General features: G+C 39.2%; 1 pseudogene; it reads right to left on the minus strand.

Moving 5' to 3' along the window:
• Positions 1–530: 530 nt before the first annotated feature.
• LOC117012212 (epidermal growth factor receptor substrate 15-like) lies at positions 531–23,215 on the minus strand (annotated as a pseudogene).
• Positions 23,216–24,932: the final 1,717 nt, after the last annotated feature.

The following is a 24,932-nucleotide window of genomic DNA, read 5'->3' on the forward strand; positions in this document are numbered from 1 at the left end:
GCATCTGTCTTTTGCTGTGTGGCATACTTCACTCAGCACAACACCCTCAACGTCCATCCATGGCACCCCAGATGCTGAGAACCCATTCCTTTCCCTGGCCAAGCAATATTCCTTTGTTTGTATGTATCGCCTCCTTTTTATCCATTCATCCATTGACACACACCAAGGTTGCCTCCACACATTGGCCATTGTAAGCAATGCTGTAATGAACATATGGATGCACACATCCCCTCAAAGTAGCATTTTGGGTTTCTTCGGATAAATATCCAGAAGTGGGATTACTGGGTCCTTAATTGTCGCTTGTTAATAGCTTTTGTTTTAAAGTCTATTTTGTCTGGTATAAGCATTGCTACCACAACTTTTTTGTTGGTTTGTTTCCATTTTCATGAAATATCTTTTCCCCCCATATTTACAGCAATCTCAAACCTTTTGTATTCCCATGCTCATAGGTAGTTTTGATACACACTGTAAATAGCTTCAGTATTCAGGCAGAAGAGTGTTGTATGGTTGACAAAAGACTGGAGAACTCTTCATGCTTCTGAAATCTCAGATTTGCTGAGTGCAACAGCCAGTTCTATGTCTTCCTGCTATTGCTGACTGAGTCGGGCAAGCCTCTTCTCTTCCTGTCTGGCCCATTCAATCACATCTTCTTCAGAAGGATATAGGTGGTGCTGGGCAGGGTTTTGTTGGAGGTCCGCTCTTTGGTGGCAGTGCTGGGGGTTCGCCTTCACTTTTGACTATGCTTCCTTAAGCATATTTTTTGTAATGACCACACTGCTGACAGAGCTCAGTGTGGCTGAACTAAAAGGATCTTCATTGTTCGCCTTTGACAATGTGCTGAAGTCAGCAAATCTACCTTCCAATGATTCATGTCCAAAAACAGAAGCAAAGGGGTCTGTAGCCACATCATTAGCTGCAACAACTGTTCCACCAGGAGCAAAAGGATCATTGTGCGTCAATGTTTCTACCGATGTATTCCTGCTATTGCTGGCTGCACTGAAAGGGTCAGTACTTGAAGTGACAAAGGGATCAGTAGAAGATGGCTTGAAGAAACAATCAGATGCAAATGGATCTGAACCTTTGAAAGGATCACCTCCCAAGTTTTCCCAAAAGGATCATCCTTGAAAAGATCATGGCCAACTAAATGATCAGACTGGAAAAAACTCCAAGTCTGTATCTGCAATTGATCTGTCAGTGACCTTGATTCTACAATAAATGGATCTTCCTCTTTTGAATGTCTGTCACTGGTAAATTCAGGACAAACTTTTTCATTAACAGCTGCGGTCACCACTTCGTTTTCATCAGTCACACCAGAAAGCAGTACTCAGGACTGCTTCTTGCTGGAGATTCCTGGTATATGGATTTACAGTTGCTCTGGCCTTCCGCGTTCTCATTCAGGTTGGCTGTTCCACTGCTGCTAGTGCTCAGGCTACAATAATCTGTAGCGCCATTTACAAGAATGCAGTGTGGGCTACTGCACCAATTTAATTGCTTATTATGATGTTCCAGCTCTTTCATTTCCATCATTTTCATTTGCACTGAACTGACTTACTGCTGAGAATCCTGCAGGTGCTTCTGAAGAGGTCCCAGATGGGCCTTCCATGACTTAACACTCTCCTCCAGTTCTGCTGTCTCTTGCTGTAGGCAACTCAACTCTTCCCTAGCTTTGGCCAGCTCATCTTCATAAGTGGAGATCTGTGATTCTTGACTCATTAATTCAACTTTCAAGGATGAGATCAGCTGGGCCTCCTCAGCACATTTCTTCCTGACTTTCTTGAACTGCTCCTCCAGCTGGGCTTTCTGCTCATCCAGTCCATCAGGGAGCTCTTGTGCTTGCTGTTTCTGAGCCTGCAGTTTTTGCAGGTTAGTATTCTCCCTCTGAACTTCATCTTGAAGATCCTGAACCTCGCATGTCCCCTGTTTAACAGTATCTTCTTTCTCCTTAAGGTTCTGTTCCACATTATTCTTTTCCCTCTATTTCATTATTAAGGGTCAACTATTTCATTGTTAAGGGTATCTAGCTCCTTAATAGCAGAGAAATCTGCAATAAGACTTGATCCTATGATATTCTTTTATAAACTGGCCCTGTCTGGTGGTGGAATCATCTCAGGCGTAAGAATGTGAGGAGGGTCAATGCCCTTTATTAACTTTTGATTGATTAAGTGAAAAGTCAAGGCACACTGATCCTTTGAAAGCTTCCCACAGTCCTTTGTGTCACATAATGCCCAAATATGGGCTAGTAAGTTAGAAGGTAAACCTGTCTTCAGGAAGATTTCACGGACTTCCAATCAAGACACAAATCCACCCATGTCATTGTCAGTTTTCAGGAAGATTTCATCATATTTAGCTTTTTCTGCAGGCGATTCAACCCGTTTTCCTCTGAGAAGGTGGCACCAAGGCTGGAGGCAAGGACATTGGCACAGGTTCTTTCTCCACCTTGCTGTATACCTAAAACATGGCAATTTCAAACTCATCTCTGTTGAGCACTCCATCATGATCAATGTCACTCAACTCCCAAACTCTTCCAAGGATATCCACAGGTAATTTAGAGTTGAATGACACTGGTTTCACTTTATCACCAGGCAGAAATCCATTTACTGGGCTTAAACTATCAACAATTGCATTGTATTTGGCCTTACCTTCAGATTTTATAGCCCGTGGAAGCTCAGTTTCAGAGTTTCCACTGATTAACAAGGGACTACTGGTATCATGAAATCTTCGTGGAGAAACAGCCAGGTTCAAGTTACTCAGTGAAACCTCGAATCCATTCTGGGCACATGCCACAAGAAGAAAAGCAGCAAAGAATTCTTGTTTGTTCAGGATACCTTTGCCATCTGTGTCAGCTAAATCTCAAATCTTCCCTACTATCAAGTCTGGAATTCCTGATATTTTCAGGAAAGCAGCAACATCAGAAGCCAATACCCTTCCAGTATTGCCTGTATCAACCTGTCTATAGTATTTTTCATACAGGATTCCCACTTGATAACCTCCATAATGTGGTTGGGCCTCATCTAATCAGGCCTCAAGAGAAAAGAATGAGGTCCCAGTGTCAGGGAGAGTGGGCCGCCGCAGCCATGGTGTTACTTTCAGTCTATGTGTGCCTTTTGATCTGAAGTAAGTCTCTTGTAGGCAGCATATGTAAGGGTCTTGTTTGCTTACCCATTCAACTAGGCTGTCTTTTGATTGGAACATTTAATCCATTTACATTGAAAGTAATTGTTGATAAATATGTAGTTATTGCCTTATTATTATTATTATTATTATTATTATTATTTGGTCTTAAAGAAGACCCTCTAACTTTCCTTGTAATACTGGTTTGGTGGTGATGAACTCCTTTAGCTTTTTCTTGTCTGGGAAGTTGTTTACCTGTCCTTTGACTCTAAATGATAGCCTTGCTGGGTAAAATAATCTTGATTGTAGGTCGTTGCTTTTCATCACTTGAACTTTTCCTGCCAATCCCTCTGGCCTGCAAAGTTCTGTTGAGAAATCAGCTGGTAGTCTTAGGGGACCTCCCTTGTAGGTAACTGATTGCTTTTCTCTTGCCTGCTTTTAAGATTCTCTCTTTGTCTTTAACCTTTGGCATTTTCATTATGATGTGTCTTGGTGTGGGCCTGTTTTGGTTCATCTTGTTGGGACTGTGCTTCTTGGGCTTGTATATCTATTTCCTTCACCAGGTTAGGGAAATTTTCAGTCATTATTTCTTCAAATAGGTTTTCAATTCCTTGCTCTCTCTCTTCTTCTGGTACCCCTATGATGCCAATGTTGGTACACTTGATGTTGTCCCAGAGGACCCTGAAACTCTCCTTATTATTATTATTATTATTATTTTGGATTCTTTTTTCTTTTTGCTGTTCTGATTGGGTGTTTTCTGCTACCCTATCTTCCAAATCACTGATTCGATCCTCTGCTTCATCTCATCTACTGTTGATTCCCTTTCATGTATTCTTCATTTTGGTTATTGTAGTCTTTAGCTCTGACTGGTTCTTTTTTATGTTTTCTATCTCTATTTGTATGTTTCCTATCTCTTTGCTGAAGTTCTCCATGAGATCACTGAGCATCCTTATAACCATTGTTTGGAATTCTGCATCTGGTAGATTGCTTGTCTCCATTTTGTTTAGTTCTTTTTCAGGAGCTTTGTTTTGTTCTTTTAGCTGGGACATGTTTCTTTGTCTCTCCATTTTGGCTGTCTCCCTGTGTTTGTTCCTATGTATTAGGTAGAGCTGCTATACCTCCTGGCCTTAGCAAAGTGACTTATGTATTAATAGTAGGTGTCCTATGGGGCCCAGTGGCACAGTCTCCCTGGTCACCAGAGCTGAGTGCTCCAGAGGTGTCCCTTGTGTGGGTTCTGTGTGCTCTCCTGTTGTAATTGAGCCTTGATTGCTGTTTGGGAAGGACTGACCCTCAGCTGATTGGTTGTGAGGACTGGCTGTGACTACAGTGGAGGACCTGTTATACAGGGGCTGACCCTATGGAGCAGGGTTCACTTTAATGGGTCTCTAGTGCCTGCCCAGTGTGACCTTGGGGTGTATTATCCTTGGAGGTTGTCAGGGGATGCTCAGGCCCAGCTCAAAGCTGGCCGTTGGGCCTACCAGCCCTGGGGCCTCCTGAGAGGTGACCCAATGCAGGCCAAGGTCAGCCACAGTCTGTCCTTGACTGGGCCACCTGGCATGAGCCACAAAGCAATCCAGAGATGGCCACCGCCTGCACTGTGCTTGGAGGTGCCTTGAGAGGCCAAGCCATGAACCAAGGCTGGCTGTCAGTAGTGCCGGACTTAGGGCGGCTCAGCCAGAAGTATAGGACATGCCAAAGCCAGAATCTGCTTGTTTGAGTTTTGTGAACCTTTGACAGATTTTAGGAAAGTTTGTAACATGAATCAAGGCAGGTGGTTTGTGTGGAAAAGTGACTGGAAGCAGCTTTGGTGTGCCCAAAAGTTAGGTAGGGTGGGATCTGAGGGAATAACTAGGACAGCAGATGAGAGAGGATAGCTAGTTTGATATAGAGTCAGATATGGCGTCTGCATGTGTCTGCATTCAGGGAGGGGGAGGGCTCAGTAGAGAAACAGAGGCTTCTGCCAGCTACTCTGTCCAGGAGAAAGCTGTCTCTCCAGCCCTCACCTTGAAGCTAGACAATTCAGTTCTTTCCCGTATGCCCTGGTGCCTTTTGAGCTGCTACCTCAGTGTTGGAGCTCAGAGCAAGTGAGCCCATCAGCAAGTAAGTCTTGTGTGGGCCCTCCAAGGGGAGCACCTGAGACTGCAACCACCCTTCATCCCACTCAGCCACCATCTCCTTGGTTTTTACAGCTAGAAGTTATGGGTAATTCTCTCCTGGCACTGAAACCCTGGGCAGGGGAAACTGGTGTAGGGCTGGGACCCCTCTCTCCTCAGGGAGGATCTCTGCAGCCAAGATAGCTCTCCCAATTTTTTTTTTTTTTTTTTATGATTTTATTGGGGAAGGGGAACAGGACTTTATTGGGGAACAGTGTGTACTTCCAGGACTTTTTTTTTTTTTTCCAAGTCAAGTTGTCCTTTCGATCTTAGCTGTGGAGTGTGCCGTTCAGCTTCAAGTTGTTGTCCTTTCAGTCTTAGTTGTGGAGGGCGCAGCTCAGCTCCAGGTCCAGTTGCCATTGCTAGTTGCAGGGGGCGCAGCCCACCATCCCTTGTGGGAGTCGAACCAGCAACCTTGTGGTTGAGAGGATGCGCTCCAACCAACTGAGCCATCCGGGAGCTCAGCGGCAGCTCAGCTCAAGGTGCCGTGCTCAATCTTAGTTGCAGGGGGCGCTGCCCACCATCCCTTGCGGGACATGAGGAATTGAACTGGCAACCTTGTGGTTGAGAGCCCACTTGCCCATGTGGGAATCGAACCGGCAGCCTTTGGAGTTAGGAGCATGGAGCTCTAACCGCCTGAGCCACCGGGCCAGCCCTCCCTCCCAATTTTTAATGATCACAGGTGGTGTGGGACCAGCCTGTTCCTTGTCTCTGCCCTGCCTACCAGTCTCAAGGTGGCTTCTTTTATATGTCCTTAATTGTAGGACTTCTGTTCAGCTAGACTTCAGGTGATTCTCTATGATGGTTGGTCTGTAGTTTAATTGTAATTGATGTAGTCCTAAGAGGAAGTGAGTATAGCATTTACCTACTTCTCCTTCTTGCCTAGAAAATCCAGTCATTTCTTATTCACCTCATCTTCCAAGTATAGTAATGTTTTTAAGAAGAATATTCAGTGTTTATATTATGATCATGTTAATACTATTCACAGATAAATACTTGTCTTAATTTTTCATTTGCATTGTTTTCTTTGTACATATTAATTCGGACTCAAAGTCTTTTGGGCGTATAAATCTCTCAGTATGTTCAGAAGCATCAGGTGGTAGATCACTTTCATCTTTGAGAGAGAGTTCTTCTGGAGCCCTCGCCTGGACTGGTTAACCTTCCTAACTGATCTATAACTATCCCCCTGGAAGCACCAGTTACTTCTTAGGTATTCATTTTGCATTTCTTGAATTGGTGTTCTTTTTCTTACATTCCATGTCTGCCTCTTGCTTGGTTTACTCTTTCATTTTGGTGGTGCATATCCTCCAGTATTATCTTCAGAAAGGTTACAGGGGAAGTACATTTTTTGTGACTTTGAATACCTGAATATATTTTAATTTTACCTGAATATCAATTGATACTTTGATTGAAAATGGAATTCCAGGTTTAAAATCATTCTCCTGTTAATTTTTAAGGCATTATTTTATTGTCTTTGAAGTTCCATTCTTGCTCTTTAAGAATTCCAGTTGCCATTCTGATTTCTGAATTTTTTGTATGTTTTATATTTTCCCTCTGTCGAATATTAACCATCTTTTCTTTAGCCAGCTAGTGTGTTGAAATTTATGATGATGCCATGTTGAGGATCTGTTTTCATCCATTGTGCCGGGACTTTGCCAATCTGAACACTCATGATCTTGACTTCTAGAAAATTTTCTGGAATTATTTTATTTGTGATTTCCTTTTCTCCATTTTCTCTATTTCTGAAGTGCTTATTGTTCAGATATTGGATCTCCTAGACTGGTTCTCTAAGACTCTTCTTTCTCTCATATATATGTTTATGTTTACATTTTTATATTTTTTAATTTTCTAGGAGATTTTCTCAAAGTTCCTAATTCTTTAGTTGAGTTTTTGTTTTTTAATTTCTGCTATAATTTTTAATTTTCAAAAGCTCTTTGTTTTCTGTTTCTCCTCTCCCTCACCTTCATGGAATCCTACTTGTTTTATGATTACATATCTTGTATCCATTTGAGATATTGATAGATTTTGTGAGGTTTTCTTTGTAACAAATATCTTTTTACTGAGTTGATTTTGTTTGGTTTGTTTTGGTCTTTCATGTTAAAGACTTTTCTTAGAGAGACCTGGTGATATTTGCCTGGTGATATTTGTTCATATTTAACTGTGAGGCACTAAAAGGCTGAATGGAAGATCTGAGCACATGGTGAGGCAAGTTGTTGAATCATCTGGATATGTCAGAGATCATCTTTTCTACCCTCTGCAAAGCATAAATCTCCAGACTTCTTTCAGTTGGGGAAAGTTTTAACTGGTTATTTTTTTTTTAAGTACTTATTTTTAGTAGTGCTTTTTTCCTAATACCTCTCATCACTGCCAACACACACATTCACTCAATGTAGAGAATTACGTGGCATCTGACCAGTTCCTTATCCTTTTTGGGAGCTCTACAATAAAATCAGATTGCATCTTGGCTTTCTGACTGAGTTTCCTCATTCTGTTTAGGCATTTACCACTTATTTGTCTGCTTTCTGGCTTCCAAAATTTTAGTGCTTTTTCTGTTTTCATTCACTATATTTATATACTTAAAAACAAATTCCTTTATAGTCATTTTGGTGTGGGTTAGGGAGAGACCAAAGTAAGTGGGTATGCTCAATCTGCTATTTTTATCCACAAGTTTTATATTGTCTCTTTGGTAAGATTCTGTTTTCTTTTTTAAAACTCTTGTTAGTGAGGTGTTTGATTTCTCTGAATGATTCTTTAATTTTCTTGTCTCCTTTTCCCATTTATTTCATACTATATTTTTGATTTTTCTCTTAATTTTCTCTTTTAACTCTTCTGTTGTAATTTTTGTATCAACTATTGTTGTTTTATTTTTAAGACTTTTTCTTTGAATGTTCTATCTTTATAGCATTCTTGTGTCATGGATGTGTAATATATTTTTATTTCTAAGGATATTAATATCTTTTAATTTTAATTTAAACTTGCATTGTTTATTTTCAGTCCCACTTTCCCCTTTTTGCTTTAATCACTGTCATGTCAAACGTCTGGTGAGTTTTCAGTATCTGTTTATGTATATTCAAGAAGAAGACATGAAAAAATTGGAAGTTCTGTGCAAGTGCCTGGAGCTTATTGATTGGTGGGCCTTTTAGTGGATGATGAGTGGAGATCTGGCAGCATTCTTAGAGGAACCTCTAAATGTCAGTGTCTGCAGGTTGTTGGGCCTATTGTTTTCTCCAAAGCAGAATTGTTCATTTCCTCATCTGTGGGGTATAAGTCTGACAACCAGTGTTGTGGGAACTGACTGGGGAAGAAGGCTCAGATATTCAGCATTCAGTACATGGTATAGTTCTTTCCATGAAATTGTGAGATTGTCCTGTTTTGAAGATAAAAATATTAACTTGTGAGCCTTTTGGCAGTATCAAAAGATAACAGAAATCATCTGTCAGTGAGACTAATGATTATGATTAATTTATGGTGGTAACCAATAATGTCAAAACTGAATCCCGTACAATTTTCTATTGACTGCAGTACATAATTTTTTTGTAAGAATTTGATCAATGATTTTCCTGGGAGTAAGAACATAGAGTAGTCCCCCCCTTGTTTGAGGTTTTGCTTTCCATGGTTTCTGTTACCCACGGTCAACTGCAATCTGAAAATATTATATGGAAAATTCTAGAAAAAATTCATAAGTTTTAAATTGCACACCTTTCTGAGTGATGCAATCTTGTGCTGTCCCACTCAGGGCATGAATCATCCCTTTGTCCAGCATATCCATGCCATATACTCCACCTGCCTGTTAGTCACTTAGTAGCCATCTCTGTTATCAAATTCACTGTTCTGCTATCACAATTCTTGTGTTCACGTAACCCTTATTTTACTTAAAAGTGGCCCAAAGCCATTCACATATCTTTTATTGCAATATATTGTTATAATTGTTCTATTTTATTATTGTTGTTGTTAATCTCTTATTGTTCCTAATTTATAAACTAAACTTTATTGTATGTATGTATGTATAAGAAAAAACATAGTATATACAGGGTTAAGTACTATCTGCAGTTTCAGGGATCCACTGGCAGGGAGCGGGGGTGTTAGAATGTATCCCCCACGGATAGGGGCAGACAGTACTGTTTATGGACAGTGAAAGCACTGATAAATCTCTAGGGCCTGTTAATTCATTCTGTAATGTGTACAATCTCAGAAACATATATACAAGTAATATTTTATCTATAAAATGTGCCCTTTGACAACTCCTTTGATCAGTTCTTACAATAGTGTTGAACTAATCAGGAATTATAGAATATGTCAAGAAACAATTATTTTGGTCATCACTTCTATTATAAAGCAAAAGAGCAAATCTTCATGAAGTTTTAGGGGCCTTAAGGGAAATTTCAAAGAAGTTTTATGTGTTAAAAAAAAACCCCTGAGAATTTAATTTTTCTAACTTTAGGATATGATTGTGGGAAAGCAAAATCAAAAGAGTTATCAGAGTACTTTAAATCACCTATTAAAACAGATCAGGTCTGCCTGAGAAGCAATAAATTGGCTACCTACTAATCAAAGTGATGACACAAAATTATAAATAACAAAAAAGGTAACACAATTGAAAGGAATCTTCGCTATTTTAGAAATAAGGAACTCTATATTTTTGTTGCTTATGTGGATGAAAAAGGTGTTCTTTGGAAAGTACCCTTGCAGGGTGAGCTGATTGTAAATTCCTAAATGGACAGGTCATGGTGGATAGTCACACCCCAGGCATATCATTCTTTTAGTGAAAGGTTTATCTTTGCCTTAATTAAGTCCCATCCATTGTTTCTGTGCATCTAGGTTAACACACCTTTGAAATGCCTCTTTTCAGAAGCACAACTACCCTCAAGAGAGCACATAATCTTGTTAACTAATCTTCATTATGTCCCCTCCTTAATTCCAAATGTATAAAAGGAGCTGCAAAACTATTCTCCCAAGCATTTGAGATCTTGCTGCCTGGCAATTGTCATCAGTTTGGTCTCAAATAAACTCTCATAAAAATTCTCTACAGGTTTGGGGGTTGCATATGTTGACGCTTAATCAAGGACTCGACAAAGTCAGCATAAAACACAGACACCTATTTTGATGGGATATAGAATTTCTGCCATGCAAACAGATCACACAGAATGTAAAAGAATAACCATTTACTACTATAGGGAGAAAAAAACTTTTCCCTTCAAACCTTCTAGGTTTTTGGCTAGTCGAATGATAGAATTGACATAACACAGATTAACAGAAGAAAAACAAGTTTGATTTCATACATATGGGAACCCATAAAAATATGAGTCTCAAAGAAGTGACCAAAGGAGGCAACTTTTAAAAACGCCTTGTAGACCAAAAAAACAATACATTTGTGAAGATTTGACAAGACAAAGTTTGGGTTGAGGGTGGTAAGTTAGTAAGTAACGCGGTTTGTTTGTACAGACTTCTTGGCCATGAATTCCCTCTCTCTGACGAGAAGGATGCCTTCTACCCTCCTGGTACAGGGAAGGTATCTTTCACAGGGGAGACTTAATCCCTGCTGCAGGGCAACAAAGTGGGGGTCAGCGTGTCTTTCTTGCACTGGCTGTTTCTCAAGTAACTTTAATTAAAAATAACCAGTATGTCAAAGTGGTATATTTTTGGGTGGCATATTTTGCTCCCATTCAATACCTCTTGTTAAGAGAAAGCCAAATGGTTCAAGATAAATTGTCATTTTAATATGTAGAAAACTAAATTCTAGTTTTGCGTTAATATTCTATTTAGCGATAAAGGATTCATGAGCTCCCTCCGTTTTTAAATTATCTTACCAATATACCCATCAAAACTGAGTGAACTTCGTCAAAATTTGAATACATTTTATTACTTCTTTTCAAACTCATTACTTGCAGTTTGATGCAAATGAAAAACAATTTTTGTTTTCTGCCAATAGATGAGTTTCTGTATCTATTCAAGATTTGACTTATGCAATCCTTTTTCACATTCTGGAAGAACCAGCCTTTCTATTTGAGGGCAAAACTACTCTCCTTTCCATGAAAACAAAAACACGTTCCATTACCTTGCATTCCCAGTCAGACTTTTCTGCTACTATTGCTTTAGTGTAGCCTTATTATCTATGTGAATTATAACTTCTAATCAAATTAACTAATTTCTATTTCATAGAGAAAACTGGGAGTGTAAATTAGCAAAATTCATGAATACACACATAAACCCCTCTAGAGTCACACAATCCATTTTTCATCTTTTAAATTAGCAAAAGGAACACAATCATTAACATGACCAACACATATATCCACTATACGACACAAAGAATATATATTAAAAACAAGTTGTGTGACCACATTTCAGTGTTATATTTTGCTTAGGAATTATCTAGGTGTCTATCTAGGTGTCTATTTAATAGCATTAAATAACTTTTAAGTATAGTCTAAGCTTTTAAAGTTAAATAAGAATCTTGGTTAAATTAACTTAGAAAATCATTTATCAGAATTCTAACTTAAGAACTGAGACCATTTGCTCCCACTTCAAGTCCTTGGCCCACTTTGAGAACCTGCAGAAATACAAAAAGGCTGAGGACCCCAGCCCCACTACAAGGCCCATGAGCCACCAGTGTGCGATCACCACCTGGAATGCCTTGACTGCTCTGTTCATTCCCAGTGGCCACCTGTATACACAGCCCAGCATCTAGGACACAGACAAACACCCAGCAAAGTGACAGCCCAACCCCCCAGACCCCACCACCCCCGCACTTAGCCTGCCTCCAAACCTTACAGAAGGAGGTCTCTACAGCCACCACGTCTGGGTCCAGATCTGCTGTGCTCTTTAGGAGTCTGCATGGAAACTTTGACATGATTGGTATTTTTACTGAAAATCCAGTAAGAGAAGGTAGTTTGGCTGTACAAAAAGAAAAAAAAAAAAAAAGAAAGAAAAAGAACTTAGACCATTTGTATTCACATAGCTGCATGATTGGGACTGAGAGCTAAGTTCCCCTCAATCAATTTGACTTAATATTTGTTCCAGGAAATTCTTGCCCAGGAATATAAAGCTATAACCAATAAACAATTTCATTATTTGCTTTAGGAAATTCCTAAAAAGCAATTTATCCATATAGTTTGTTCATCTGGCCAAACAGCTCTATCTCCTATCAAAATAATAGATTGCTCACTTGGTTAAATACATAGCTTATAAAAAACAAACAAACAAAAAACGTTTACTTATGAAGACTCATGTCAAGAAGCTGGTCTTGCGGTGTCCCTCAATCCTAAATTATTATGTCAAGGCCTGTCCCCTGTCTCAATTTGTTTTCTGTCTTGACAAACCTGCTTTCAATCATTTAATCCCTGATCCTCAAGCCCTGTAATTAACCTCCCTTACTCTCCCCATTTTGAGACGTTAGTAAGATCTCGTAAGGTGGTATTCTCCCTTACTGCAGTAGGCCTAATAAACTTAGCATTGGTTGATCAACAGAAACTATGAGTTAATAAATGTGTGTTGCTTTAAGCTGAGAAGTTTGTGGTAATATTGTTACGCAGCATGAGCAAACATACAACCACATTGATAAAAACAGGGAAGAATCATATAGATGTTGTTAACCCAAAAATGATCAAACCAGCCTAATTTGTAAAAGATTCAACTTTATTACGTGAACTTGTGTTTTTATACAAACCTACTTCTGATCTTGAGGTTTTTGTAAGAGTTTTTTACATGTCCAATTTCTTTATTTGTTGAGCAATTTGGGAATATTCATTCAAGTTACGTAAGTACCATTTTTCTTTAAGAACCAATTAGAATGAAGCTATTTGGATTTGAGAGACTTCATAATTTATGTACTCCGGAGGTAGGAAAATGTCAAACACATTGAGAGGTAAAGGTTTTTTGCAATTACAGATATACAGACTTGCTGAGAGCTTGCAGCTTTAGTTCTATAACCTCAATCATAGGTTAACAGTAAACACAGAACCATAAAAACTCAGTAGAGCAGATTTCAAAGGGATGTTCTACTTTCCATGAGCATAAAATGTTTTCTCGACTGAGTTGAGTTCACATATGTCAAAAAGACAAATAAAAAAGCTAACCTGATTTTTCATCTTCTCTCACCTTACAGATCCCTATTATATCCTGACAGAGACCAGCTAATAGTTAGATCATAAAACCAGATTCCCAAACACTGCTGTCACCAATGAGGAATAACTTTTTTGGCAGTACACAACCAGACTTCCAGATACACAGGGTGCTTTCTTGACTATAAAATCCGGACTGCCCCAGTGGTCCAGTGTACCCACTCGTCCATGGGTCCAGCTGTGGAGTTAAACAAGACATGAACAGATACATAGTCTGGGCCAAGAACCAGATAAAAGAAACAAAAGCTCCCTTTGTGTACTCAGAGAATAAAGACTTACACTGTTTTAATATCAAAAAGTTTACATGGGGAGTAGAATGGCCAAAGGGGAAATACTGATGACCTTGAATGTTAAGAAGTGACAGTGCATCATCGTTGAATATGTTAAATATGCTTGTTTAGAGAAAGGTAAAATCATAACTTTTATGCAGATATAAAAATGAGTAGAGGTTAAAAATTTTAACTCATTAGTAAGGAACCTGGTGAGGTATTACAAGTTCAAGGGAGAATTTTAAAAAACACATTTATAAATAAAGAATATTGAAATAAATCTGCAGATAGAGGTAAAATTGGCCTCATTGGGGTGGATAGGAAGGGAGGAAAGTTAACTGATTTTCCACTGGACAGAATTTACATAATTATAGACAATAGTTGTGCATTGTTATCAGTTATCTAAAATGTACAGAGTTGTAAAATAAGTCAAGGACAATGAAAGACTAGAATCAGATACCTGGAAGGGTATGCGCTGAATGATACATACTCTTACATTGATGCGTAGTTGTTTTTTTTCCTACAATGTGCTTGACTGACTTGATAATGGAGAAGTAGTGGGACAGAGCTGAGAATTGCTTTTGGGGTAGAACTTCACAATTTGGTAATTGCTTAGATGTAGTAAGTGGGAAGGAGGATTCAAAGATCATTCATTGCAAGTGTGGCAGTTGCCAACGTGTTGAGTGGTTGCTTCACGTGGCCTAGGAGAATGACCTACATGAAGGGAAAGCAATGAAGGGAAAAGGAGGAAGTATTTTCAGAAGGGACCATTTTAGAAACCCAAATTCCACGGCAGTAAAAAGAGATCCTTTGGGGTGGGGTGGGGGAGGATTACCATCCCCTCCATTATCATTAGACACTCCTTTTTAAGGCCATCTCAAGTGATTATGCACTCTACGGGGAAACAGTGTGCTTGCTCTTGGCAGCTCCTGGGTAGTCCTTTGGCTTTCCTTTTGGGAATTGACTTAGAATATATCACTGTCTTTGATGCACTTGATCAGGAATCATTTGTGGGCCTACAGAAAAAATTCAGGAGGGAATTCAGCAGTGAACCAAGGGAGACATTGAACAGTACTTTTCTTTCCCCAGTGTGAATTTGGTAAGAGAATATTCTGAGTTAAAAAAAAAAAGAAAAAAGAAAAGGAGGAGGAGAAACTAAAATGTTCTCTCTTCTAAAAGTTTGGGTGAAAAAGCAATTATATGACAGATCTTTTTCATATTAAAGATATGAAGAATGCTAAGTTCTTTGTTTATGGCTGTATTACTGTTTGGTTTGCTTAAGGTCCTTTGAAACTCACTTTTATATCAAAGATCTTCTCTAAACTACTCAGCTTGTTCTGGTTTCCCAACAGTTCACAATTTCACCTTAAATTAGTATAATCTCCTCTGTTTGTCCCATAGATGGATATGAGGTACTACGTTTTTTGTTGTTGTTGTTCCTTGTTTAAGAAAGAAAAGGAGGGAGGAAGGGAAGAAAGAAAGAAAGGAAAGCGGAGGGGGAGAGGGAGAGAAGAAAGGAGAGAGGACCCAGGGACATCAGTGTTGACTGCAGGAAGAAGGGAAGACAGAGGGAAAGAAAAGAGAAGGGGGGAAACGGGAAACCCTGGTTCTCATTACAGTTTGGTCACGAACTTTTTACTGAAAACTTAGTCTGGTCACCACTATAGACCTGGGATCCCCTTTTCTTGTTCTGAGCACTGGGTAGTGGTAAAACCCTCAAACTGTAACTTTCCTTAAACTCTATATTCTTTCATGAATACCATCAATCAATCAATATTATCCAGCGCGCCTCACATGTGCCAAGCCCTACACTGGAGGCGGGGGATGTGGTACTGAATTAGACGACTGGATTAAGAAACTGTGGTACATTTATACAACGGAGCATTACACAGCCATAAAGAAGAAAGAAATCTTACCATTTGCAACAACATGGATGGACCTAGAGAACATTATGTTAAGTGAAATAAGTCAGACAGAGAAAGATAAGTACCATATGATCTCACTTATTTGCGGAATCTAAAGAAAAGAATAAGTGAATGAACTAACCAGAAACAGTGTTGGAGACAAAGAGGAAAAACTGAGGATTGCTAGGTGGGCGGGAGGGGTGGAGGGTGGGGGGGAGGGTGAGGGGATTGGAGGGCAGTCGGTGACCACAGGATGGCCACGGGGTATGAAAATTAATCTGGGGAACGTAATTTAGTGGTTACCAGAGGGTAAGGGGGTTGGGGGGTGGGAGATGAGGGTAAGGGGGATCAAATATACGGTGATGGAAGGAGAACTGACTCTGGGTGGTGAACACACAATGTAATTTATAGATGATGTGATACAGAATTGCACACCTGAAATCTATGTAATTTTACTAACAATTGTCACCCCAATAAATTTAAATAATTAAAAAAAAAAAGCATCCTTGCCCTCTTTAAACTTTTATTTTGGCGGGAGGTGCTAAAAAGCAAACACACATAAGTAAAATAAAATTTAACACAGAATGCTGAGTAAAAGAGATTTTTTTGTTGTTGTTACTCCTAAATTGATGGCTAAAAGCCAAATCTGAGGTTAAAAATGTGTGGAGTGCTCCAGATTCTAAAGACAGCAGTAAAGCATTGGAGACAAATATACCCTCAAGGCTTGTGGGTTTTTTTTTTTAACTGATTCTACCAAACTTCAGGCCATCTCCCCTTACCACGTTCCCATGTAGTCTCTCTTAGAGGCGATTAGAGAGGAGATAGAGAGAAAGAATCCACTGCTTAAAGTGAGAGTTGTGGGCATTTTCTTCTCCTCTACTTGGTGGAATTGGTGAGGTGTCCCCTGAAAGTCAAGTGAGTGTTTGTTAACCCCAAAAGCCAAATGAGAGGAGATGCAAGAATGCCACCCATAGAGATTGGGGGTATCTGCAAGTGAGACTGCATCGCATTTTGTATTAGATCATTTGCTTATGCGTGTACTTGTCCATCTGCCATTTTAATGCAGAGGAAAAAAATCAGAAACAAATGGCAGAACAGAGAGAGGAAGTGGCCTGTTCTCAAACTTTTGCATGCAACAGAAATGAGAATCCCCCAGTTCTAATAGAAACTATAAGCTGTAGGTGGACTTGAGCTGACCTCCTGGTACCTCACCTCATGAGAAGGTCTTGACACCAAGAGCTTTGTGGTGTATCGCTTGGGCCGCTGCTATGGGAAGGCTGGAAGGAGCAAGATTGACTGGGATTGACTATGTCAGGAATCCCTCAGTGTTTTCTGAAGAACCAGCAGTTGTAGGCTTTCTGCAAGGAGAACATCAAAGGACAGGTAGTGTTACCCAGAGAAGGCTCTGTGACCTTGTGAGAACCACCGACAGGCAGCCAGTTACATAAAGCTCTTGGCTATCTTTCGCATTGTTTTCCTTTTCATCCCCTGTTCCAGAAGCCCTAATATTGGAAGGAATGGAGTGGAGTTTTGAAGGAGGCGACTGGAAAGAAACATCCTGAGAAAGAGAATAAGACTAAGGTTTTAAAATCAACCAGACTCGATTTTTAATATCTGAAAACAACCCCAACAAATTTGAGAGCTACCTGAGTTATTGTTAAGAAGCAGGAAAAGAAAATTCAACATTGCAAGGTTGAAGGCAATGATTGGAAAAAAATAAAAGTTTCATGTTTGTTCCTCCATAGAGTTCAAATTATAAGCAAATTAATTACAGGTAAGTGGGATAATTTTGTTTGATGTTAATGCTCTGAATCAAATAGAGTAATGAGTAGAAAGTAACTGTGAAGATGGGGATGGGTAGGAAGCTACTTTAGCTATGGTGGTCTAGGAAGCCTCTTTGGGTTGAGAACTTCCATGGTGAGAAAGAGCCACTCATTCCATACTCTGGGGCAAAATGGTAAAATGCCCCAAGGTAAGATCGAGAAAGAAAGTCAGGCAGGTGGTGATGGAAGATACTCTGGCAGAGTGGGCAGACCCCAAGTTTCAGAAGGCCTTGGAGACCACGGTAAAATACATCGATGGCAACTTTGTTTTCCTTAAAAATTTCTCAAGCATTTTCTTGGCCCTCGCCTCCTTGTAAAAGACTCTGATTTGTTAACCTAATTATATTTCATGTTTCACACATAGCATATAATTCTAAATAATTCTGGCCTCAGAGGTAAGAAACTAAAAAACAACATACAGTTGTTCTTTTATGGACCTCAATGCTACTACTATATCAGGATAATTATAAAAAAAAAATTCTCTTATGCTATTCCATTTTTCATTTCACTGAACTTCATAATCTTCATACCTGAGGATTAAATCCTTGCCCATCATAGGGGTGCACGTACTTAAGTAGTTATAATTGACATCTCGATTCTAGATAATATATCTGTTTGCCAGGAGATTGACATGATGGATTCACATGTTGTTGTAAATAGTTCGTATTAATCATGCCAAAAGAAAGAAGAACAAACTATTAATTTGCCACAGAAGTTGTGTGGAAAATATAGAAACTGTGTGGAAGATAATGAAAACATTGCAGCTAAAAGTTCTGCTCTTTGACATTGATGATTTAAACCCCAGAACAGGAAATATTTCCTTTTGGACTTAGATTTAAACTCCAGAGATGGAAATCTCTGGCAGGAGCAATACAGGATGTCTCTCATTAGAGCAGTTCTTTCATAACCACGTTAAAGAATGCACGGACTGCAAGGGACGTGTGCTCAGCCCTCTTGTAGCAATGTTCCCGGCTTCTCCTCTAATACGAATTACAGACCTCTCAGCACAATCCTTAAACTTCTTCCTGCTACACTTATGCAAATAGTCACTCTGAATCCAACATGATACCTTGGAGTGAACCCTGGGACATTAAGTATTGCAGCTAACTCGTGGAAGAAACGGCGAGAAAAAATTCTATTCAGTATGGAAATAACTCTATAATAAAGTTCATGATAAATGAGGGCTTTTGAATAGTATATCAGTTATTGCAGTCATCATTGGAGCAGTATATTTCCTTGGGTTCTTATGGGAAATTACTTTCTTTGGCACATTCTTGGGAATTAGTTCCTGTGTCCCATTAGCTCTGCAGGATGACATCCTAAAATGAAGATGTAGGTCTATTGTTTGGTTAGAGTGCTCTGTAACTGCTCTTAGGCTCCTTATTTGAATGCATATTATATTCTCTTTGAATATTATCTGAGAAATGATTCATAGTTGAGTCTTAGTGTTTTCAGAAAAATCACTTAATGAACAAGAAGGAAGCTTGTTGTGGTGGAAAAAGTAATAAACAGCAAAGCAGGGAATCTTTGTTCCAGTCCTGATTCCACTGCTAAGTATGTGAACTGTGGCAAGTTACGTTAGCTATCGTGTCTGTTTCTTCATCTCTAACTTATTTTTAAAATCCCTTTCAGCTTATGTTTTCTATTATCCTAAGATTTGCAGCATTTAGTAAATATTAACTCTGTAATGTAAAGTCCTATGGGGGAGACAAAATAGAGCTACAAAAATTATGGTAAAGTATATAAGCAGGTACAGATGGTCCCTGACTTACGATGGTTTGACTTAATGATTTTTTTACTTAATGACAGTGCAAATGAATACTATGCCTGCTAAACCATCAATATGCATTGATGCCCCACTGCTTTCTACCAGCTATTCTCAAGCCTCATCAGAAGAGAGAGATATTGGTGATCCTGTTGCTGTCACATCCCCATAATCCAGCATTAATGTTAGTTCAATGCCTCAAATATTCTTCAGGCCCCACATACTTTTAGCTGTGTACGTTAATGGTGAGTATTCACACAACCATTCTGTTTTTCACGTTCAGTATAGCTTTCAATAAATTACGTGAGATATTCAGCACTTTCTTATATAATAGGCTTTGTGTTAGATGATTTTACCCACCTGTAAGCGAATGTAAGTGTTCTGAGCAAGTTTAGGGTCAATTAAGCTAAGCCATGATGTTCCATAAATTAGGTGTATTACATATATTTTCAACTTACGATATTTTCAATTGATGATAGGTTTATCAGGATGTCACCCCATGATAAGTTCAGAAGCATCTGATGTATGTATATGATATATGATATATGATATATGTAGTATGTATGTATATGATATATGTAGTAACTGATATATGTAGTATGCTAGTGAGGGATATTGGTTGCAAGCAACAGAAGTACACTGGCGCAATGAAGCAAAAACTGAAGTTGTTTCAGAAGTTATCAGGAGCTCTCAGTTCCTGATGAGAGCATCCAAAATCAGTTGGATGCTAGGTAGGAGGCCAGACTTGAGAATGGGGAGGATTCCAGGTAGCTCGGAAGAACAGAGAAGCAGGAATTACAAATACCATAGCGTGGCTGGAGCAGTCTGGTATATGACTGTCAATCATTTTTTTGTTCTTGCTTCACTTTGATGGTGGAGGATGAAAGCATTCAATAGGCTGATGTTAGGTCACATGTGCATCCTTTGGCTGTACTGAAAGATGGGAGCCTGATAAGGCGGGTACCTACAGTTACTCTCGAGCTACGATCGTACCCAAAGAGGGTAAATCATTTCCTAAAGAGACATTAGAGGGGCAGCCGTTAGCTCAGTTGGTTAGAGCGCAGTGCTCTTAACAATAAGGTTGCCGATTCGATCCCCGCATGGGCCACTGTGAGCTGCGCCCTCCACAACTAGATTGAAACAACTACTTGACTTGGAGCTGATGGGTCCTGGAAAAATTCACGTAAAAATAAAAAGACATTAGAGCTCTATTAAGAAGCAGAACGGCTAATGGCTAATGCCCACTGTATATTAAATCACAGATAGTAGAGAAGCTGGAATTATTGAGACTTAATGAAAAAGGCTGAATAAATAGAAGTTGAGATGACATGGATGAAGGGAGATTAAAAATGAAATACCACAGAAAGAAGAAAACCAAAATAAACCAAGAAAAATATATCTAAGCTACCAAAATTCAGTCTGTGGGACTTTCAATATTGTTTCTAATAAGCTACATTGCATCTTTTAGTTCTCAGAGGGGCTTTGTGGTTCCTCATGGGAAAGAGAACAGTGTAACTCTTGGCATAGTCGATTCTCTAAACCTAGCAAGTTGTATCCTTATCAAAGATCACTCATTCTTTTTTCAAAGGCAGCCTGAAAATGCAGAGTCCCATTCCCCAGGACTGTGAGGAATTTATGGTTCCTCATTCTCTCCTCCCGGTCAGAAGATACATCATCCCCTACATTATAAAAACAGTAAGCACAGAATATATTTAAAAAGACCTAATACAAGAGGTAAGAAATTGTAAGCTTTCGTTATGGATATCATTTATCATCAATGTAACATTTTTTTCTTCTCCCTTTTCACCACAATTTTATTGAATTGGAATAGGTGGGTTTAAACTGTGATATTGCTTATAATTTGTAGCCACGGAAGCATACTCTCTTTCCACAGGACTGTGCATGGCAGTAGCCATCTTTGATGAGTCAGGTTCACAGGCTATTAACGATCAACAGGACTACTCCTAAGACTTCCATGGCTGAGATGTTCAAGTTAAACTTTAATTCTCCTTTGCCCATAATATAGTTAGTACTGAAGCTTATAGATCTTATTTCATTTTTCCCAGAAAAAAGAAACTTTCTATGGTGGCAACATGAGAACAAATGACTACTCACCCCCTACCTGTCTCTATCTCAAGACAGTTTCAAATAAACTCATAAAACCTACTTCAAATATAACATTTTCATGAATATAAACTATTCCTCCATGCTGGACACCCATATTAGGGACTCAATAAATACCGGTTAATTTAATTCAAAATACACCTGGAAATTGATAGAAAAGTGCTTCTTCATGTTGTCTGTCATGAAATTACATTATTATTGTTTGTGGTAGTCCTGTAAAGTAGAGCTCTCATTTTCCCCCAGAAACAGTGGGAAAAGCAAACAACTCTCTAGATAACATGGGTAAACATAAATAAAATATATTTACAATATCCTACCTTGATGATGGATTTGCAAATCTGTCTGCTTTTAGCTGTTCAAGACACAGAAAAATTGCACAGGAAAATAACCTTGTTTTTTTTTTTTTTTTAATCGAAACTGGTGAAAGTAAACACGTATAATAAATTGGAAAAAGCCTGTAAGTCTAGAATATTTTTTGAAAGTGTTATCTTTTATGTATTAGCTTGCTGTTCTTGGTGGTAAGGGGAAGGCAGTGATTATTGGCTTTCTCATCTTGAATTTCATTTTTCTTGCTAAAAGTGACAATTGATAATTGATATAAGTGGCATGAGAAAACAACAAAAGTGCATTTTCCCCCAATTAGATGTGAAGAATATGTTCTGTGTGTGGTAAATTCCTGTGCATCGGGCTGACTGGGATGCCAACAATTAATGGGCTGCAGTGGTTAACACTGGTGCACAGAGTAATAGAAATGTGTCGAGAGACCCCGTTTGTGAGAGAGGTGTTGTCAGAGCCAAGCCAGCAGCTGGCTTTTGAGATGCCGCACGGATCCCTGTGAGGGGACTTTATTTTGGTGAATTTATCACAGCACGTGATCCAGCCCTGAGCTTGTCTGAGCTGGAAGTTTTAGTCAACTCATATGAATGGATGCATTTCTCAGTGACAGTTTCATGTAAACCGAGCTCACAAGGTTGATATCCAAAACTGAGCGCCCGTTTATTAATTTTTATTGGGAAATACAGTTGTCACACTAACCAGAGAACTATACTCTGTGACCAGTCCATTCTCTTTCTGTAGGTAATTGAATATGAGATGTCAAATTATAACCCGAAGCTTACTTGATGAACATGAAATCAGCACAAAGAGAATTGGTTAAGTAAACATTCTTTAACAGTTAATGCATCAAGGACTGGCCTGAGAGGTTTTCTTCTCTCTTTTCTATCTCGTTATTAGTCATTGTGCGCTAAGCTTACCCATTTAAATTTCATCTTCCCGAATTTCCCAGTCTTAGGAAGAACTTTAATCTTTCATGTACTGACTTCAGGAGAATTTTACTTTTGACTCTCATTCTCACAGAGTATCATAAAGTATAAATTAAGATGACACGTGCAGTTTTAAAAATGTGTATATAGGCAACACATAGAAGTCAAGTATTCTCAGAAGGTTGAGAGTTTAATAAAGTTGAGTAATACCGAATTTCTGAAAAAATGAGGTGGCTGTTATCCACTACTAAGAAAGCTAGGAAGGATTGTTGGACAAGAAGAGAGACAGCACATCTGAAGAGCAGAACAATTCTGGTCTCTACAGAAGCGTTCTGTGGTGAGAAGAATTCATCATGTCTCTTTATAACCTGAACGAACTATCCGTAAACACTGTCCATGTGATCCTGAAATCTAGTCCCACACATACCTTAGTAGCAGCAAAGGAGGTATCCTGAATTGTGCAAACAATGGTGGAACTACTGTGTAGGTACAATTAAGCTCTGCTGTAGGTTGTGTCTGGTTGGCCTCGGGACTGTTAGAAAACTCGCATTTTATCTGTAGTGTCACATTTCTTTCCCCACACTCACTCTAATTTTCCCTCACCTGTGCCGTCAAGGCTGGTGTGAAGGCAAATGAAGACAGTCGAGGACCTGAGGACTGCTCAGTGTCCATTTCCACATTCTCCATCCCTGGACGCAGAGATCCTTGTGGAGCAGTGTCCACTCACGAGGCCTGTAGTCTAGGCATTCCAGGACAAACCTGAGCCTTGGGGACACAGATGTCATTTTGAGGAGTCGTCTACGTAGACTAGACCGAAACCCAAACTGCCAGGACTCATTTGTATTACAAACCAAAACAACGTCCATTCTCTCCATTTCAAAAAGCACATTTTAAAAGGATTTTGTCCTTTTGTCCTGACTTGGCTGGTCCCCAATCCCAAGTGTTTTTGCAGATGGGATTCCCTGGAGATGTTCAAAGGAAAAGGGGAGTTTCTGCTTGAGGGGAAGCAAGGGCCGTCCAGTTTGAAGAATTCCTGCCTCAATTAAGAAATAAAGGAATGAGCTTGTATTTCTGAGAGGTGACGCAAGAAGCAGGGAATCTGTTTGTTGGGAGGCAAAGTTTTCCAAATGCAGTGGGAAGAGCATATGCTTTGAAGTCACACAGACGTGTGTTTGAATCCCATTTTATCATTTACTAATAGAATGACGGTGAACGAGTCACTAAGCTTCTCTCCTTTATGCTTATCAGTAAAATGAGGGAAGAAGAAATCAAAATTTCAGTATTGATTACACTGTCAAATGAGATGACATGACCAAAGTCCCCATCAAGGAGCCTAGGCCGCTGGGATATGCAAATGCTAGTTTCCTGCTTCTTAACGCATGATGTTTACTTGTATCCTGGTGGGAAAAAAAAGAGGACTTCCAGGATAATAACCTTTTCTTCCTAGTTGATTGAAAATTTCTCTTCCCTTAATGTGATTGTCCTGGTAAAACCCCGAGAAGAGCTCTTTTACGCCTTGTGTGCAGACATCCCTGCTGGCAATCTCTTTCCCTGATTCACTTAGTGCACTTACCCTTGCTGTGATCACCCATAAGAGAGGAGATTGGTTCCGTTAGGCAATGAGGAGAATATTTCACTGTCCCACAGCAGCGGTGATGGTCTTTCTGCCCTTCGGGAAAGAGATAATAGGGCTACCGAGTTACTTGAAAGTTTCATCTGTATAGTCTGGTCCTTTTCCACTTTCTCCCATTTTATCTTAAGTTTTTGTTTGTTTTTAAATACTCCTTGATGGCGGCCAAGGTTGGGGTCTGGTGGTCATTCATTTATTGTTACATTCTCATTAGTTTTTCAGATCTTTTGAGATGGGTCTGGCTAACTAAGCTTTTTCATTTTTTTTTTTTTTATAACTAAATAAGTTCTTGGACCCTTTGATTCTTAGATTTCTTTACTTTTTGTATGTGCTCTGAATGCCATAAATACAACATTACAGTGGACCAACATTTTTACAAGGAGAATCAAATCTCATCTCACTAAACTTGTTTTTCAAATGTTTAAGAGCCAGCGTTGTGATTACCTAGGGGTCCAGGGCATGAAATGAGACTAGGAAAGCAAGAGTATAAAATAACGCAGATTGTTTTTCAACAGGAATATATACATATAATTAAGATAATCTTCAACCTTCAGACACAGCCTAGATTTGACTATATCCGGGATGGCAAGGGACAAAATGAATACCTGTTTCTTGGGTTAAGAATCAAAACATCTCATTAAAAAAACCCTGCATTTTCAACACTAATGTCCTAGATTGCAAACCCAATCACCTAAACGGAAGATATTTGGACAGATTATGGTTACTATATACCTATAAGGAAATCTAATTTGGAAAATGCTCATCACTTGATTT

This window comes from Rhinolophus ferrumequinum, chromosome 20 (genome assembly GCF_004115265.2).
Source record: "Rhinolophus ferrumequinum isolate MPI-CBG mRhiFer1 chromosome 20, mRhiFer1_v1.p, whole genome shotgun sequence".
NCBI classification, from domain to species: domain Eukaryota; kingdom Metazoa; phylum Chordata; class Mammalia; order Chiroptera; family Rhinolophidae; genus Rhinolophus; species Rhinolophus ferrumequinum.